The sequence below is a fragment of the Rosa chinensis genome, chromosome 2 (genome assembly GCF_002994745.2).
Source record: "Rosa chinensis cultivar Old Blush chromosome 2, RchiOBHm-V2, whole genome shotgun sequence".
In the NCBI taxonomy this organism is placed as follows: Eukaryota; Viridiplantae; Streptophyta; class Magnoliopsida; order Rosales; family Rosaceae; genus Rosa; species Rosa chinensis.
The window spans coordinates 53,101,867-53,122,643 of NC_037089.1; positions in this window are offsets into that span (position 1 = coordinate 53,101,867).

A 20,777-nucleotide genomic window follows, 5' to 3' on the forward strand; every position below is an offset into this window, starting at 1 on the left:
GCAATCTTAAATCTCTAGAAACTGAAAATAAAAATGCAGGAACAGAAAGAACGATGCACCTATGCTAATATGATGGCATACAATGTAGATGCATGCAAGGATTCAGTTAACTCAAGGGAGAGTTTCATAACTTAGAACATTAATAGCGCTTCTAAGTGATTCAAACTAGTATTATCCAAGGGTTTTGTAAACGAATCAGCTAAATGATGTTCAGTAGAAACAACGGCACGCTAAAGCATATTATCAAGATTATCCATCTGAGCAGAAAAACAATTGTTAGAACCTTTTCTAATCCAGATTTGCTTTTACTTCAAATTCTGCTCTTTGGGGATTGCAATGCGCTCTGCAATTCTATTGATCAACTTCAGATGCTCGTTCAGCTCAGCTTGCAGTTATGCAGTTGGGCTAATTTTTAAGCGATTCCTCTGATTTTGAGTGACCCTGCAAAGTATATTACACCTAGGACGTATGTGTCCCAATTTTCCGTAATAATGACAGGTGGGAGTAAAACGTTTAGAGTTATGAACATACCTAGGTTGACGCACAGAGATGTGATTTTCAGAACTTACTTGAGCAACTTTTTGATGGGTTTGAATGTCCAATTTAGGCTCTGATTGTCAGGACCCACCCCGGAATTACCCTCCTAACTCCTAGGTGGACCTGCAGGACCCACTTTTCGAGAAAATTCGACAGAACCTCCCCTAAAAATGGGCAACCCTAAACCTGCTGAAAACACTCCTCAAATATAATTTAAGTTCTATGCTTGAAGCCACCCTGCTTCGTAGCAACAATCCAAAAATTCTCCAAATAAAAACATCGAACTTCACAACCAAAACATCTTAAACAAATACAACTCAGCAACTCAAACGTTCAATAACCTCCCAAAATAAACCACTCTCTTACACACATAATTATACAAATGTGTAAATCCACTCTCAACAAGTATTCAGAGCAATCTAAGGAACAGACTCGGAATATAATACAATAAGTAGGTTAATCAATAACCTACTGAGAATGGATGACAAAGGTGGTACTAGCCTCCGCTCCTATGCCGGTCCGCAGCACTGTGATCTGGGCAATTTAAACCAAAGGGCCCAGGGGGAAAGTACATAAAAACGTTAGCGTGAGTGGACAAAAATAAATAAGTATAAAGGAAGAAGAATTTATACTTTCCCACAATTTTTACATTATAAAGTCTCGATGCATGCAACGTTTATAAAACGTATTTCTTTAAATTCAAAACTCGTGCAAAACATACCAGCCCCGCTGGTAAAATAAATCGGACTAGCCCCGCTAGTCAAATCATAATAAAAGATGGGGAAAGACGTTCACCATACGAAAGAAGGGAGCCTTATTGGCTCGGGTCGGAGTGTCCCACACTCTTGAGCATCCCATGCTCTCCTGTACTCACCTACGAACACATAGTAAGTAGGGAGGAGTACTAATAGGCTAGCCAGTAATATAATATATATATAACGACCCTGGGTATGGCGGTTTAAAAACCGATAAATCCTTAAAGCTTCCCCATGTCCCACATATAAAGAAAAATACGGGTACGATTCCCAACCGTACCCTGATTTTCGTAAAAAACCGTATAAATTAACAGCGTGTCCCACACGCTAAAGAAATAAATAAATCAACAACGAGGCATTCCCAATGCCAAAATCGTAATCAACAAATAATCATAGAGATTTATTTCAAACAAACTCCATTTATAAATAAAGTCTCAAATATAAATTCGAATCCGAGCATAATAACTTTATAACCAAATTCTCAACCGATATAAATCATAATCACTTCATGGAAAAAAAAAATATTTAGAAGTAATTCCATAAGATAAATCATAATTATCTTTATATGCTCGAAAAAAATACGTTAATAAAATAAAACAGGCTTTAATAAATAAATGCATGCATCACTTATTTAAAACAAACGTCCACTCACAAAGTACGGCTAAGCTTGCCGTCGATCCAAACCCTCCTCGAGGAAATCCTCCTCACATCCTGTACAATATAACGTTCGTAACTTTAATTTCGGGTTGGAAAATTAAATTGGATTAATTAAAATCAACCCTAATAACAACTTCAATTGCCCAATTTCTCCCAATCGTCTTCAATAATAATATCTCCTTAATATATAGGCTCAAAGGCCAAACCGAGGAAATCCGATGGATGGATTCCTCATAATTCGTTTAATAATTTCACCAATTTTCTTGATCAACCATCAAAATTTATATTCAATTCAACTCCAAATCCATTTCCAAGCTTCGATTAATTAACTATGCGTAAAATTGATCCAATACATGTTCAACAGTCAAAATTCCCGGCCAAAACCCTGTCTCACGCGCCACCTACAGTGGCGGTGCGTGGGTTTCACGCGCCGGTGGCCAACCTCCACCTCCGACCACCAAATTTCAGGTACAACACCTACTCAACACACTGATTCCACTTCATAACTACAACATTTACAAATAACAACTACAAACAGTCGAAATCGATCCAAGAACACAAACCTAGAAAATTCAAGAACCCTAATTCGATCCGGCCTCTACACTTCAAATCGTGTTACAAGACCATAGGGGAAATAATCAGTGAAGAAAACCAAACCTTCGACAGAAAGATGGGGACCGGAGGTGGCCGGAATCGCCGGGAATCGGCAAAAGTATCAAACTGCAGCCGGAGGAGGTTTTTGCTTCGATCTGCGTTTTCTGGCCAAATCGTTCCAAACCCCGGTTGCTAGGGTGCTCGGAGGGAGGAGGCGCTCCTCTGGTGACCGGTGGCACGCCGGTTGGTGGCCGGAATTGCCGGAATTTGATGGAAGAGGAAAAATGGCCGAACCGGAGGAAGAGAGATCGGGGGAGAGGAGAGAGAAAGAGCTGGGGTGGTTTCCGGAAATGGAAACCTACCCGGGTAACTTTCCATTTTTATCAAAAGTTACCATGAACAGTAACTTTACAATTTTTGCCATAACTCTGGCATACGAAGTCCGATTTTTACGAACCATATATGCATGCGCTCGGTTTAACGTCCCCTACAACTTTCGTGAAGAACATTTTCTCAAATTTTGACCCGAATAAAAAGTCAACTTTTAGGGCCACTAAAATATCCATAACGGTTCAAAATTGAAAATATTTAACAATTCACCGTCCAACACGAAAGTAAATCGTAAATTCTAGGTTTGGGACGTAACACTGATCTTTTGGACAACTTGGGGAAAGAATCATTGTCATTTGAAGTTTGAAATGGGCCCAATGAATTTTCACACTCCTTGCCTTTTACAAAGGTTAAGAGCCTGCAAGTTTCACCTTCATACCCCAATCTTTCTTTGTTGCAATGAACTTTACCAAATCCAATCATCTTAGAGACTTTTTAAGACCCTATAGAGAACTTGTTGAAGCTTTCCTTGACTTTCAATAGCTCATCCTGCAATTTCTCATTTTCAAGGGTTAGTGAAATATTTAGAGTGGACTGAGTCTTGACTTCAACCTGCAAAATTTTGATTTTGTTAATAAGTTCATCATGCTCCTTGTCCCAATCGTGAGGTTTGACCTCACCATGTAAAACTTTAATCTTATCAACAATGTCAGTACACTCTTCTTCCCATTCTTTTAAAGAAGTTTCAAGTTTTTGCTCAATTTTCATCTTTTCCACTCTTAAAAATTCAATTTCTTCTTCAAGTTTGTTATTTTTTTGAAGAACAATTTTTGACGCATTATACAATTGCTTACACTTTTCATTTGTTTCTTCATCAAGAGTGTCATCTTCCAAATCAGAATCATAAGATAAATCAATATTAAGAGAAAAAGTAAGAGCAAGATTTACCTCTTCACCATTAGATCGAGAGCCTTCATCACTATCACTCCATGTGGTCTTTAAAGTCTTGTTACCACGTGAATTATACTTCTTGTTGTCACAATCGGTAGCAAGATGTCCAATTCCACCACACTCAAAGCATTTAGGTTTGTTAGGAAAAATTTTGAACTAAATACTGTTTAGTCCTTGAGTTTTTGACCATAAAACACTTCAGTCCCTGACCTTCTAATTTCACACGTTTAGTCCCTGTATTTCAAATTTTCAGACCAATAGGTCATTGCCGTCTAAAAGTCGCGACGAAATGTCTATTATGTCTTCAGTTCTTTTTTTATAATAAATTTATTCCTTTTTTTTTTATTTATTTATTCTTTTTTCTTTATTTTATTTATTCTTTTTTTTTTCAAACAGAAAGAAAGAAAGGGAAAAAAACAGCAAGAAAGAAAAAAGAAGGGTTTTTGTCCATTTACACCATTTTTAGAGATTTTTTTCCCACTTACCCCACTAAGTTTTTTTAATTCCCTCTTACCCAAAACACTCTAAGGAGGTCTTCCCTAATACCCCATTAAGATTTTTTTTTTGTTTTTATTATTTTTTAATACCATTTTACCCTCACCTTTGTTACTTAGAGAGAGAGAGAGAGAGAATGGAAGAGAGAGAAACCATAGGGGACTTCGCCGGAGTCCGATCACCGGCAGCCGGATTCCGGTCACCGGCCGCCGGATTCCGATCACCGGTTACCACCCACCGGAAAGTTTTTTTGCCCCCAATAGACTTCTATTGCCCCCTAATAGACGTCTATTGCCCCCCAATAGACGACTATCAGCCATGTATTGCCCCCCAATAAAGGGGAAATAGACGTCTATCAACCATGTATTGCCCCCCAATAGACGTCTATTAACCATGTATTGCCCTCCCAATAGACGACTATCAGCCATATATTGCCCCCCAATAGACGTCTATTGGAGGCCAATAGACGTCTATTGAGGTGTCTTCTGCCCACAGTTGACCCCTCAATAGACACTTTTTTTCCTTTTTTCTTTCTTTCCTTCTCGGACTTCCTTCTACCCACCTATTCATCAACTTTGTCCTCATCAAATTTCTCGTCATCATCAGCATCCTGTATCACATTGGTCAATAACAAACATCAGAAATTGGGCAAGGAGTCTTGCAAGCATTGACCAAATAAGATTGATCCGGCACGGGCATCAAAGATGTCTATTGTAGGCAACGACGCTAGCGACCCAATCGACCCAACTCTTGAAGCCACATGACCCGTATCAAAATCCTCCGAGAAGCTCTTGCACTCGACACCGACGAGCTGGACCTGAAACCAGCACCGGAGAATGAAGGAAGGCTTCGACGCAGGAGAGAAGAGGCCGACCAACATCGAACTCGTATCCACCGAACCCCAATCGCAGAGGGCTGAAGACCATCAGAAGCGAAACCGCTATCGACCACTTGGCTCAGACCCGAAGAACCGGCGTCGCTTCTACCGTCTCACCCCCCTCCACTCGCCGCTCTCGCAAAGTCCACCTGAAACCAGAGATTTTATCTCTTCTCCACTAACAACGACGACGATGATCGAGGTCACAGTGGTCTGAGATCCATCAGTTTGTGTCCTCCTCCTCTGATGAAGACGACGCCATCGGCCACGACATGGTGCTTGTGATCGGGGAGGGGGAGAGAGAGAGAGGAGAGAGAGATAGAGAGATGAGATGAGATGAGTGTGGTAGTGTAATTGTTTAATTAGTCTGAGGGCAAAATTGTTATTTTTTTTTAAATAGGGTTGGTGGGAATACAAATTTCTTGGTGGTGTGAGTGGGCTAATTTTAATCTATTTTGGTGCGATGGGTCAAGATCCCAAAAAAGAATTCATTTTCTAAAAAAAAAAATTAATTAATTAATTAAAAAAAACTGAGGGCATAATAGACATTTCACAGTGACTTTTAGATGGTAAGTACCTATTGGTCTGAAATTTTGAAGTACATGGACTAAACGTGTGAAATTAGAAGGTGAGGGCTGAAGTGTTTTATGGTTAAAAACTCAATGATTAAACAGTATTTAGTCCAAAAATTTTCGAAGAGTTTCCAAAGGAGTTTTTGTTTTTTAGAAAATTTTTGAACTCTTTTGTCAACAACATTAAATCCACATAATCATCATCAATATCATCTTTCTTTTTAACAGAAGAAAAAACAATATTTTTTACCTTTTTCTCGGGGCTTGATCCTTATCTCAAAGGTTTTGAGATTACCTATAAGTTCATCAAGAGAATAGGTGTCTAGGTCTTGAGCCGCCTCTATGGCTGTTTGTTTGGATTGAAATTTTGATGAAAGCGATCTAAGGATTTTCTTGACAATTCGATGTTTTTCAAAAGGATCACCAAGACTATGACACTGACTTGTCACATTCAGAAGACGAGCATGAAACTCATCTATTGATTCATCCTCCCCCATTTGCATGTTCTCAAACTCCAGGATAAGTCTCTAAAGTTTTTGGCCTCTGACCTTTTTGTTGCCTTCATAAGTGACCTGAAGAAGATCCCATGCCTGTTTGGCCGTGTCACAGTGACTAATTTTCACCCTCTCCTTGGATAAAGTTGTGAATAGGGAATTTCGTGCCTTGTAATCACAACTTCTATTCCGAACCTCCTCTTCTATCCATTCATTCATTGGCTTAGAACTCTTGCAGATGCCCCTTCTCCTTTCTTTGAGTCTTCTGCCTTGGATAGGTGTTCCCATCCAGTCTCAACTATATTCCACATATTTTCATCCTGAGAGTAGAGGAATGCCCTCATCATGATCTTCTATTGTGAGTAATCTTCACCATCAAACAAAGGGGGGTAGTTTACCGAACTAGAGGCTCTGTTATATTCACGTTTCATCATGTCCTCGGATCTACTAAAAAGCTCTAGAACCTGCTCTGATGCCAAGTGAAAAATACAAGAACAGATCTTGTTTTTTGGAAAATGGGGATTGATAGACACGTTGCAATCCTTACGGGCAGAAATAAAAAAAATTACATAGAAAGCACAATTTTGGTTACGCAGTGAAAACCTCAATTTTGAGATTAAAAAACACTGCGGGGCTTTACTCTTGAGAACCCAAATAAAATTAATTAGCTTATTGATGAAGGATACGGTTCTTTACAAACACATATAGCTCTCTACGCCGCTACAATCTCTAGACTCATTAGAGAGGTGCTTGTCTTGAATCTTGACCTTCTTCTTCACTTGAACGATCTGCAAATATCACTCCACTTGCAACACCAATCTTCTCTACTGATCTCGAGATAATCAATGCATGTATATGAATGGTTGGTGAGACACTTCTACATGGAACAAGTGTCTCAAGACTCCTATGCAATTCTTTCTCAGCAACACAAGAAGAACAGTTATTCTTGAGTCTAAAAAACAGTCCCCAAATAACCTCACGTTTCTGAATATATGGAGGACAAAAACCAAATCCTCAATCACAAGGATTTACCATAATTGGACTCCTAATAGGAAAAAGACTTTAATAAAAGATTTTTCAATTTAAATAGAAAAATCCTTAAATGACTAGGACTTCAATGACACGATTTCACCAGTTAGAAAATATCTTTAAAACAATAATATTGGAAAACCAAAAGATACTTTCCAAAAACAAACTCCCTAAAACGTAGGGTTGACTAGGACTAACTCGGGCTGATTTAGACATGTTGCAATCCCATGCTTATACATGAGATGCAATTACCTGAAATTCTCCGAGACCAGTTTTGATGAACTTTGTAGGCTTCTTTTTCCAACTTCTAAGGATGAAATGGGATAAGATATTTCACTTGCTTTTGTATGGGAATGCCAACACATAAAACGTACAAACTTTTGTACTTACACAAGATGAGGTCGAAGGATGTCCCGTACTTAATTCATATGTTAATTTATTTTTTATATAAAGAAATTTGATCAAAGAAAATTCAGTTCAAAGTCGGTCCAATACGCTAATCTAGGGTTGAGAAAATCGAAAACCCTTACACTATCTTTTTGGTTTAACAAGCCCTATATCCTAAATACTAAACTTTTCTTTAAAGATGGAAAATAAGGCCTTAAAAGTTAATTCTAAGTATTGCATGATGTTTGTTTGTTTGTTTATTTATTTATTTATTTATTAAAAGAAAAGGAAATTACAAGAAAAAGCCTCTAGGGAAACCACAACGCATTATTAGGAATACGGTCGAGCCAAAATCGTAGGGTTAGAAATACTTTGGCCCAAAAACGATATCGCATCAGCTACGATATTATCTTCTCGCATAACGTGAGAGTAAAAATGTTAGAGAAGTTGAATCTGATAGCAGCTTGAAGTCCCCATCCTTGGGACTGAAATCCATACCGACCATTTTGTTTATTTCTTGTTAAAACCCAATAGCTACAAGGCTGGCCCAAAAGCAGCCAAGCCAAGCATAGACAACCCAAGCAGCAAAGTCTTGCTACACCACAGAGACAGGCCACTGTAAACGGCCCACCAAATGAAATAAATAATAAATATAAAAAAACAAACAAACAAAACAAAATGATCCTCAAAAGAAAGTGACTTGGATTGGATCCAAGCCTATTGCCTACTAAGGGAGAAAAGATGGCCAATAATTCTCATATAAAAAAAAGAAGAGAAAATTCAGAATGATGTGTTAGCGAAATACATTATTTGTATCGTAAATATTAATTTAAAAGAGTAGGTATATGAAGGGTTTGCAACCTCTGTTGCATATTACCAAAATAGTATCTGTATGTGCTTTTCCGGCTCGAGTGCTAGACTTAATGATTTGAAAATACATACTGTTTTGCAATACTTTTTTTGACAATTCTTATAAAAATATAAAATAAAATAAAATAAAATTTTTTGACAATTTTTGAGAAACGAGTCGATCATTATGTGTAATCTCTCTCGAATTGTTATAGTCAATCATCTTTTTCTTTTTGTTTATATTGTAACTCTTTTATTTTTCGCAACCATTAAGGGGAATCAGAGAACATAAAGATTCATAAAGGGATTAAGCAAACAGCAAACTGATTGTTGGTAAACTGCGGGAAGCCTCTATGAGTGACAATGATTGAAGAAAAATATAAATGAATGGAATCCGTGAACATGCAAAAGCATAAGTTGTAAAACAAACACAAATAAATGATTAAGGGGTCGGAGAAGAAGCAAACAAAGGAAACCAAAAGAACCGGTGAGTGGAGGAGAATAGATGGATAAGGGGGAAATGATTGATACGAAGGCATCAGAGATGGAGAAGAAATACCAGAAGGACCAAAACAGAGGAAACAACACGTAGAAAAACAAGCCGGAAAAAGAGGCTAACAGTCTTAGATTTGGAGTAGAACTCGGGAAAAATTAATTGTCCATAAAGGGTGGGAGAGATCGCCACGGACTGTTAATATGCTTTAAGAGGAAACATAGACCGATGAGTTTGATAGCTATATTCTTGAATGACGAGTTAGTGCCAACGTTTTGTTAGAGTAGGACTAGAAAAAAATTGAGTGTGTGCCAAATACTTCGATTGTAGGTTAGACAGTTAGACTTAGTTGTCAAATGTGGAAGCTCCTCCAGTTTTCAACCTCAACCAACCAAAAAAAGATATTTTCAGTCAGCTCTTATCTTTATAACTGAGCTTATAGTTTTAGTTGCAATGGACCAGCAACAATCCATGGTTGTTAAATTGGTGCATAGCCTAACATAGCATAATGCATGTGCTACCCCAACCCCAAAATAAGCTCATGCCTTTCACATTTCAATGGTTGCTACGAGTCACTTCAAGTCTTCAGCATTGGGGGTTGGTCCTTGATCTGGCCGAGCAGTTATACTTGCCAATGGGATTAGTTTGTATCTGTACGGCTGTACCATCTATGCTACTTTAAGTGGAATCAAGCATGAAATCTCATCTTAAGATCTGTGACAGGTGAATATATACATGATTGATGATTTATGATTGACCCCTAGTCTTTCTATTTGTACCCATCATATTTCTAAGTAGACCCAACAATAATATTTTATGTCAAATTATTCCAACTTTGTCCCTGTACAGTGAAAAAAAATGCCCCATGCGTGCTGTTCCTCTGCCAACCGTCTCCAGTGGCTCTTTCCCCTCACCTCCAGCGGCATTTTCTTCCTCCTTCTATGAACGAAAACCATAAGGCAAACAACTGAACTGTCCAATACCCAATTAGAACTGCAAAATTCAGCCATATGGAGAATTTCAAGCGAGATATCAATTCAACCATTGAAGTCTCCCGTACCCAATCAGAACTGGGAAACAAAGTCATCAAACCAAAACAGGGACGTTACAATTCTAAATTGCAAACCAGCAATCACCTCTGGTTTTAGTTTAGGTTGTTATACACTTATTTTTAGATAGAGCTGTTATACATATGTTCCTTTATTCAACTTTCCTTTGTCTTGACGTTGAACCTTCCATTTTCCCCTATTCTGTATTCCCATAGTTTCATAAAGCCACACTAACCCAGAGCTTTGATCACTCTCTATATATATACATAAACGCTTTCAAAACCTCCCTAAGAACCCAGAACCATAAATCAGCAACACTATCTTTGATATCACTTTTAAACATAGAACCATCTATACACGCTGGGCCGACACCTGGCTTTGCGGTTGGTCGAGATCGGCGTTCATGACGTGTTCTCCGTCCCCGACGACTTCAACATGACTTTCTTGGACCACCTGATCACCGAGCTGGAGCTCAACCTCATAACCTGCTGCAATGAGCTCAACGCCGAGTACGCCGCCAACGGCTACACGAGCGCCAGGGGTGTCAGCGCGTGTGTCGTCACTTTCACGATGGGTGGGCTCAGCGTCTTGAACGCTATCGCCGATGCTTGCAGTGAGAACTTGCCGGTGATTTGTATTGTCGGTGGGAGAGATCAATTGCAAGAGATCAATTCCCAGTCTTGTCAACGTCTTTTGAATCTGGTTGCTGGGTTTGTAACTCAAAGCAAGGGTAAAGTTGGAAAGTACATGACAATATTTTAAGTGCTGGGTGTATTTAGATATTTGCTGGGTACATTTAGAAAGACCCATTCACTATTCATTTAAGATTTTGGGTTGAATCACTGGTACTTAGGGTTGAATTCGATTCTATCAGTATGATTTTTTTAACTACTAACAAAACTCATGATACCGGTTTTTTAATTTTCAAAAATCAAAATTATCAAAACTCATGATATCAGTTAAACTCATAATAAATATGTGATATAAACCCATAAGCCGTGGTTAGTTTAATGTAGATTGCATCCTAGCGGTGCAGACTGCGGAGAAGTTACATTTTTTCACCCTTCACAAACTTGTGGGACCTAGACATGTTCTTGGGCCTCTAGCATGGCAATTGGGTCATGACCCATGTCTAGCCTTTTCCCAACCCATGCCCTAGGTCAGACAAAGACCAGGCTCCTTATTATCACTTAAGATGGGTTTCTAAAAAAGAGATTTTTACCATAAGCATGATGCAAATAGTGAAAATCCGTGTGGTCACCTTAAAATTGCGGAAATGATTTAAATTGTAATTAAACATTGAAGTTGTAATAAATTATGAGATTACCACCAGGTTTATTAAAATTATGATAAATTACATGGTTGCCACCTCATTTATTCAGGTTGTTATTAATTACGAGATTGCCACCACATCTAAATATTTTTTTAAGGTAATGCTATTGACTGTCAGTAGTAATATTAAACTTTATCTGCTACCAAATATAGACCTCTATAAATTAATATTAAAAACAGTAACCAATGAAAATCAAGAAGATGAATTATTGAGTGAGCCTTGGAAGCTTGTACTATCATATTCAACAACAAATACATAATACTACTGAGAGTCAGAATATTTGCCACATTACTACTAAAAGTATACTTAGTGGCGTTGCATCTGAGAATCTGTATACTTGTTGTCATTGACATTCACAGTTAGTAATTGACATTTTTATTTAATAAGTCTATTTACAGAAATTGCTACTGATCATCAGTATACTTACAACATTTGCTACTGACCATCAGTACTTACTGAAAAGCAATAACAAACACTATAAAGAATTCCAATTAATATAATCAAAGCTCTAATTATCATTAGAATTAAGATTTTATAGAATTTACAAAGGGCCGTGACCACTTACCCAATTTCAGTTTAAAAATTGCACACTTACTCCACTAAGAGTTTTTTAACCCAATTTACCCAATCTAACATTTATTGACAGTTTTGACCTCATTTTAATTAATAAATTACACTCATCTCTCTATTAGACTCTCTCTCTCTCTCTCTCTCTCCCCTCTTTGATCTATTCTCTCTCTCCTCCTCCATCACCGATTTCTTCTCTCACTAGAGACCGAATCCGGCAACGCTGTCGAATGATGACTCTCTCTCTCTCTCTCTCCCTCCCTCCTCCCCTCTTCTATCCGTCAAAACAACGTTGACCGCCACCGTTTTACGACCACCTTTTGATCCTTTCGCCGCCAGAACCTCAAGCTTTTGGTTCGTGAGTGTTTTGCTGAGAAAGTAGCTCTGCTGGAGGATTTGATTCCCTACAGCGACGGTGCCTGGGCAGTGCGTGTACCCCGCAATGGTCTGCCACCACGATGAGACAGATGGCTGTGGAGTGCCGTGGCCAGAGCTCAGAGACTAAAGAAAGTCAACGAGAATTGACCGTTGATTGGGGGAGAATTTACCGTACCATACAAGGTTTATAGTGACGTTGCCATGGAGAAGTGGGCCCTTGTGGTACTTAAGGACCAGAGGTTGTTGTTACACGAGGGCTGAGAGCTTTCGAGGTGTGGTTGCACTAGGGCTGAGGAAGGTCGAGAGCGCGAGGAGGAAGAAGACCCAGATGGCCAAATGGTAATTAGAAGCCATTGACAGGGTTAATCTCTCTACTTGAACTGGGTTTGGATGTTTGTTTACGGTAGCTATGTGTTCAGTGGTGCACTAAGGAATGCAGACCTCTGGGAGGGAGTGGAAGAATATATATAGATGAGAACTGAGGAAGAAGAGACAGGTGAGTTATTAAAATAGGGGAGTGAGTGATGAACCTGTCTTTGTTTAATGGAGTCGCGTGGGTTTGTGTGTGACCTGGTGGTTGCTAATGGGGTTAAAAACTTGAAACGCAGCGCCTATGGTTTCAATTTTCATTAATGGAAAGTTGGAAACTAGGATTGAGATGAAGGTTTTGGGAGTTCATGCAATTCACTGGAGGGTAATAATATGATTATTATGGCAATAATATGATTATTAGGAGGTAATAATATAATTATTGGGAGGCAATAATATGATTATTGGGAGGCAATAATATGATTATTGGGAGGCAATAAAAAGAGTATTGGGAGGCAATAATATGATTTTTGGAGGGCAATAATATGGTTACTGGGTATTATTAGGGGCAATAAATTCAGATGCCTGAATCCGGTCACCAGTCTGGCGACCGGATTTTGGATTCCGGTGACCGGCTGCCGGATTAGGATGACTGGTTGCCTGATTCCCGTCACCGGAGTCCGCGGCCAGCCACTGGTCACCGATGTCTAGCAAGGTCTCTGATGACTTCTCTCTCTAAGTGAGAAAGAATGAGAGGGCAAAAAAGTCCCAAAAATAAATAAAAAAGAATAAAAATAATAATTAATTGGGTATTAGGGAAATGATCTCTTAGAGTGTTTGGACAAGTGAGGTTAATTAACTCCAAAATTGGGTAAATGATCATTTCCCCAATTTACAATACCAGCAGTGGCGAATCCTTATAGGGGCGGGTATGGGCCATGGCCCCCTAATGTTTTCAAATTTTCTTGATAAACTATGTATAAAATCGATGAAGTCGACAATTTTGTACTTATATGCCCCCCCCCAATTTACTATAAAAATTGCCTTTAATCCGTTTTTCTTTTTATTTAATTAATGTTTCTTACTTTCCAGCCTTCCAGGCATCTACTCTGCTAGCCTTTTGCTATTCACGATGGTGGCTTTTGAATGTCTCACTGTTCCAAGCAACCTCATGCTTTTTTATTGTCAAAAAAATACTTCATGCATTTCCATATTTTATTATTATAAGTGATTAAATAGTCATTAAAAGGCAAAAAGGAGTCACCATATTTCGACTTCGACACATCGTCTTCTAGGTCCCAAAAAAAAGAAGAAGGTCATTGTATGTTTTTATCCGGCCTCTCCAAGGTTCGGCTCCTAGTTCCTCCACTGAATACCAGAATTTCATTTATTATAAAAAGGTCAGTAAAGTACTACCATTTCCTAACAAGCAAACTTAAAATGAGATATTATAAGTTTTCCAAATATGTCAACCCAAAAGGCCACATTAAAGAACTTCACCCGTGTTCTTGAAACCTTAACAAGCAGTCTTCATCTTGATATATAACATAAGCATAATCATGAAGTGAGTAACTCAAGAAGAACATATTCACAAACGTTATTGATCTTCAGTAAGAAACAGCATGATGAACAATATTAAGGAAAAAAAAAGCGTATTTAAGTATCCTAAAACTTAATTAAACACACTAAAATAAAATGCGTCAAACATAAGTACAGACTCCATGTCAATTCCACTATGTGGCATATAATATTAATCAAGAACTCTAGAGCCCAAGATATCAATTGGAAGGATTCGGCTTCCAACTTTCTCAATGATAAAGAAATGTATCTATCTCTCTCTTATAGCCTGAAATCAATATGCATAAGAAATTGATTAGATCGAATAGAAAAATAGGAATTACCTATTTCAAATTGCAGATTCACATCATATCTTTCTCACAGCTTGAAATCAGCATGTAGAAAAATTAATCCCAATCGAATAGAAAAATAGGAAATCACCAATTTCAAATCCTTACAATTGCATATTCTCACCGATCTCTCTCTCGCCCCCCTGGCAGGTGAATGAACCAAATCTACCAGATCGGCGAATCTATCAATGATATAAGAAGGGTATGTCACGTCCCTGATTTTACACACATGAAAATCGATATATATATAATCCCATAATTACATATGCGTGAACGTTCAGCCATCAATAAAAATACCTAGAAACTTTTTCCCTTTTTAACCCAAGTACATATTGATGCCCAGAACCCACTATGTCAATATTGACCCGCTCCACAGAGTCATATATTACAATGCTTACGAATTAAATTGTCAACAACAAAATAAAACGTAAATGCTGCTCAGAGTAACTGTGCAACGGAAGTCCTTATCAATGGTAAAGTCACAAAGATATCTTCCACCGTAAAGCTGCAAAGACGCCACCTCAGCTTCAGCCACGATTTCCCTGACTTGCAGGATTAACCCCTACACCATTCCATTGAATAGTGCACCGGGTTGCCACATAACAAACGCAGTAAGTTTATGAAGCTCGTATGAGTAAACTCAAAACCACAAAGCAAAACACATATCTTAAGTCACCACAACCTAAACAACGATAAGCACACATCTCACACCTACAACCATCCATTCCACATCCTTCCATATTGTGCTTACATAAGTCAACTGGTGACTAAAGCCTCATGCTCAGAACCTCAATCCTAGCATCCAATTACACAAATTTCGGTCAAACAAGACTTCCTCAAGCAATGTTTAATGCCATCCTAACGCACTACTGCGAATTCCAAATCACACTCATTCCCTCCCCTCTAGGAGCTTTTTGTCATCAACATGACATCAAGGTGAAAAACAATAAATCACCTTCCTATCCTCACCACAGAGTACAATTCATCACCAATATAGCTCTTAATATAAATCAAACCATCAATCAATACAATCAAGGAGAAACAAGGCAATCACATATCAAAACAAGCAAAACAATTCATAGTAACCCCTGCATGTAATTTAGTTCAGGAGGTCACATTAAGTCAAGCAATTCGAGTCAAAGTAGTCATCGGAGTCCCACACTCTGACGTCTGCAGGTAGCCCCAACCATCACAACAGTCCTCTCGATCTTTGTTAACTTAATAACAATTCAGCTCCTTTACCGAGCAGTCATCACACTGATCATCGTACAGATTTCACCAATCATCACGCAGATATTCATCATCTTACTGATCATCACATAGATTTCAAGGATCATCACATAGATAGCAATTGTCCAGCTGATCACCACATAGATTTTGCCGATCATCACGCAGATAACAATCATCCTACTAATCATCACATAGATATCGTTGGTCATCACATAGATGGCGATCATAGATATCGCCAGTCATCACACAGATAGAGATCATCACATAGATTCATGGCTAGTCATCACACAGATATCAATCATCCTACTAATATTCCTACACAAGCTACACAGATATTTCTACACAAGGTTTACATGACAATTATCACAAAGATTCATTATACTGATGTCATCAATTCATTACACAAATATTCCTACCCAAGCTTTACATGACAATCAACACAAAGATTCATCATACTGATGTCATCGATTCATTACACAAATATTCCTACACAAGCTTCACATGGAAATCATCACAAAGATTCATCAATACATATATATTTCACGTAAATATATATATATATATATACACACATATACGTAGTCATTCAATTAGGAATACCACTAATACCAACTATAGTCGTAGTTAACCTAATAACTCCAAGACAATAGGGTAATCTCACTCATAACAAATATCAATCATGCTCATAACTAATATCGATCCTGCTCATAACAAATATTGTGAGATTTACTCACCAAACGATAAAGGTAATCCGTTCATTAATGAACCTTATGAGATTACTCACCTTTGAATCCAACTGCGTCTTCACACGAGAACCAAAACAAGCACAATCACTGCAATCCGTTCAACAAGTCCTACAAGCACCTGAACACATAGGGTTTTGATTTAGTGCGCGAATCACGAAGTGATTAAAGTTTGAAACCCTCGTTTTGAACAAAATCCCCATGAGCAATGCCAATAGAGGCAAAACCTCATCCGAGACCTCCCAAAGTCTCCAGAGTACTTCCACGATCGATGTGTCCAAACCATAAGTTGATCGGAAGCTCGAATCCTCACGGATCAAATAAATCAACCGGTATGAAACCGTAAAAATCATAACAAATTCATTCGAACTCCAAAATTTGTATATTATATATCGAAACGCTCGTATCAATGAGTAGAACATATATAATACCAAAAAGAGTTCCCTACATGGCCAGAAAACCTTCAGAACGCCGCCACAGGCAGTGGCTCACCGCCATCGTCCAAAACTCATTATTTCACAAAACTCCCAACATCAAAAAGTTTCATCTAAGCATGCTTGTGAATTTTGATAACTAGCTCGAAGTCAGAAAACAAGTATAAAGGATCGAAAACTACCTCACAAGCCGTGGATTACTGTTCAATCCGAGTTGAACCAAGTTTCATATGAATCGATCTAAACAACCACCAAGGATCGATCAAGGAGGCTGCTCTGAGCTCCCCAAGCTCGATTTGAAGCCTCGCCGAAGTCGGAGATCGGAGAACCGATCGGGCCTGAAATCCTCAAACTGCGCCTCATTTGATCGCAGCCACCACCGAGAATCGCCGCAAGAGGATGCCAGAGGGACGACTGGAGCAAGGTGGCGAACCAATCGGGAGAGTTTCACCGATAGAGGTCGCCGGAGTATGCCGGAAAGCTGGGTCTTATCTCCGGGTTCCGGGTCGGGTCAATAGGATATTTTCGTTTATGAAGGTGCAGCCGAGAGAGAAGAGAGAGAGAAAGGATATCAGTTTCCGGAAATGGAAACCAAATGAAAATAGTAAATTTCCCACTTGGGAAACTTCTATTTATACCAAAATAGAAACTTCTTCCAATGGCCATAACTTTCTCATACGAACTTCGATTGACGCGTTCCGCATGTCTACGAACTCGTATCGACACATTCTACGACTTTCGTGAAGGAAGTTTTAAGAGAATCCAAACAAATAAAAAGTCAACCTTTGCCACCCCCCTAAAACCATATTCTTCGAATAATTATTCTCCCGAAACACTTCTGCTCCATCCACGAGCCACGAAATCGTCCAAAAAATCATAATTTAGATTCCGGAAGGTCCTCGGAAAATTAATACGAATTTCCGGGGCATCACAGAGTACCTCTAACAAAAGAAAATATCCCGCATGAGATTTAGTAGACCACAAGGGCTATCCGGCTAATCAGCTTGGGAATTGACTAATGGGCCACTGCTCATGGTAAATATTTGGCAGGCTTTGTAGTTACAGGTAATTTGATTTTTGTTTTTGTTTTTGTTTTTGTGTCCTTGACCCAAAGCACCAAATTGGCCAAAATTATCTCGCTTACCCCAACAACAGATTTTTATTAATTTAGAGTGAAATGACAAATTTACCCTGCCTAATTAAACAACTACATGATGCCACTAAATCTCCACTCTCTCTCTCTCTCTCCACTCCAGCAAGATGCCGGCAAACCCTGGCCGTCTCCCGTTCTCTTCTGGCTCCGGTGATCGATCCAGGCCATCTCTCCTCCAACTCCGGCGATCAACCCAGGCCATCTCTCTCTCTCCTCCAACTTATGCGATCGACCCAGGCCGTCTCTCTCTCTCCTCCGGCTCCGGCGCTCTTCGCTCACTGTTCTTCCTGACCACGTCACCTTCCTCATGCTCTGAAGCTCAGTCGCCACCTGAAGAAGATCTTTGATTCCAGGCTCCTCCGCCACGTGACTGCATTTCTAATTCCAAGTAGTGGTGACTTGACCCGACCCACTCCCCCATCTTCCAGCCCCGGCGGCTTTGACGATGTCGACTGCGGCAGAGCTAGGTAGGGCTAATTAATCATATCCAGATTGGGTAGGAAGGTTGGGTTTGGAACCTGACATACTTGAATATTTTTAGTTTTCGGGCCTTGGAGACAAAGTGATATAAGATCATATTCCAGTAAAATATTTGGTTGTCAATCTGCTTTGTTTTCGGGTCGTTGGGTTACAAAACATTGTTCTGCCATTATTCATATCCTTGAATTTCTGCCATTACGAAACGTATTCATCTCCAAGGTTTGCGGCTTGATTTTATTATTTTTAGTAAACTGTGGGCAGATGGCCCAGAAGGAAAAAAAAGTTTTATTATCTAGTAATAAAGGTCTATTAGGGGTAATAGACGTCTGTTGGGAGGCAATAAATGTTTTGAATTGATGTAATCTTTTTTTTTTCCTTAATCAAAGATTTATTTGTTTAATTTTAGGGAGATTAGTTCTCATTCCAGTGATCGAAAGGTCTATTAGGGGGCAATAGAGGTTTATTACCCCCATAAACCTCTCCGGCCTCATATGAGATCTCCGACAACCTCTTTGGGGATTTTCGATGAGGTTTTATTAACTTTTATTGCCCCTCCAATTAAGGTCTATTAGGGGGCAATAGAGATTTATTGGGGGACAATAAATGTCTATTTTGGGAAATACACTTTTCTGACGAGCTCTTTAAGGACCTCCGGTGAGGTTTTTAGAGAAGTTCGGTGGGTGATGGCCGGTGACTGGATTCAAGCGACCGGTGACCTAAATCTCGTGATCGTTGGCCAGAATCTGGTGGGCGGTGACCGGAGTCCGTCTGCTAGTGACTGGACGGACTTCGGCGAAATCTCCTGTGACTTCTCTGTCTTCCACTCACTCTATCTCTCTCTATGAAACAGTGGGGGAGGATAAAATAGTCTCCCAAAAAAAAAAAAAAACTTAATTGGTATTAGAAAAGACCTTATTAGAGTCTTTATGGGCAAGGGGGCCTTAAAAAAATTTAATGGGGTAAGTGGGATAAATGACCCTAAAATTAGGATAAATGGACAAAAATGTAAAAGTAAAATGGAATTGGAATTGGTCTACTCATTTCATTTCATAGCCCCCTTATATAGGGATAGAATTACAATGAAAACATCGATTAACATCAATTACAATAATGATAGTAAATGCTGATTTGTGATGTGATTGCAATTCCTTAATTCCTTCTTCGTCAGTTTCTTTGACGAAGGCACATAATGTGATTTTTCTTTAACACGCCCCCTTGTGCCAAGTCAATGACGAAATGGTGTATGAGTTGTTGCCTCACTAAAAACCTTGCCAAGTAACAATAAAAACCCTGTGGGACAAAAAATACACTTTGGTCGAAGGAAAAGTGCACAACGCACCTTTTACATTTGAGGACGACGTGTGTATTAGACTCCCCCTGACGTCTACACCTCCCCCTGATCCCTACATTTATCAAGGGAGCTTGAAAAGTCTTCGCATTCCTATGCTTTTCACATGTTTATCAAATATGGCCTTAGACAATGATTTGGTGAACAAATCTGCCACATTCTCCTCAGACCTTGCTTGATTCACTTGAATCTTGAGGAGAGCCTGTTGTTGCTGATTGTAGAAACACTTTGGCGATATGTGTTTTGTGTTATCACCATTGATATAACCTAACTTCATCTGTTCGATGCAAACTGCATTATCTTCATAAATGCAAGTAGGCGCTTCAGTGGTAGAACTAAAACCACTAGTCCCTCGAATATGTGTAATCATAGCTCTTAACCATACACACTCACGAACCGCCTCATGTAAAGCAATGATCTCAATAGCCTCCGGAATAATCATCATCCTGATAACGTGTAAAAGTAAAATTGAATTGGAATTAGTCTACTCATTTCATTTCATAACCCCTTTATATAGGGATAGAATTACAATGGAAACACCGATTAACATTAATTACAATAATGATAGTAAATGCTGATTTGTGATGTGATTGCAATTCCTTGATTTAAAGGCACATAATGTGCTTTTCCTTTAACAAAAAACTTTTTTTTTTTTTAGTTATTATCATAGATGGTGGCTTAACTTTTTCTCTATCTTATTGTTGATACTTGAATTTCAATTTTGATAACAACCAGTACCTGAACTTTTCGATTTCATTTTAAACGGTACCAATCACTAACTTCCGTTAAAAACTGACATGTGCATAGCACATGACCTATATTCAAG